Here is a 207-nt window from a genome sequence, read left to right on the forward strand (position 1 = left end):
ACAACACATAAGCCAGCATCGTAACCTCAGTCGCGGCATCGCATGTGTACACAAGATAAACGGTCCGACGGGTACGTTATCGCACAAGTCCCAAGGTGTCGTGACGAGCGCTGTACCCGAGGTCGAAGGTGGGAGGCGCGCGGGTGAAATCATTTTTATTTTGATTAATTTTTTGAGTTCTATTTTTTGGGGGTGGGGGGGGCGGTC

Source organism: Penaeus monodon, chromosome 25 (genome assembly GCF_015228065.2).
Source record: "Penaeus monodon isolate SGIC_2016 chromosome 25, NSTDA_Pmon_1, whole genome shotgun sequence".
NCBI classification, from domain to species: domain Eukaryota; kingdom Metazoa; phylum Arthropoda; class Malacostraca; order Decapoda; family Penaeidae; genus Penaeus; species Penaeus monodon.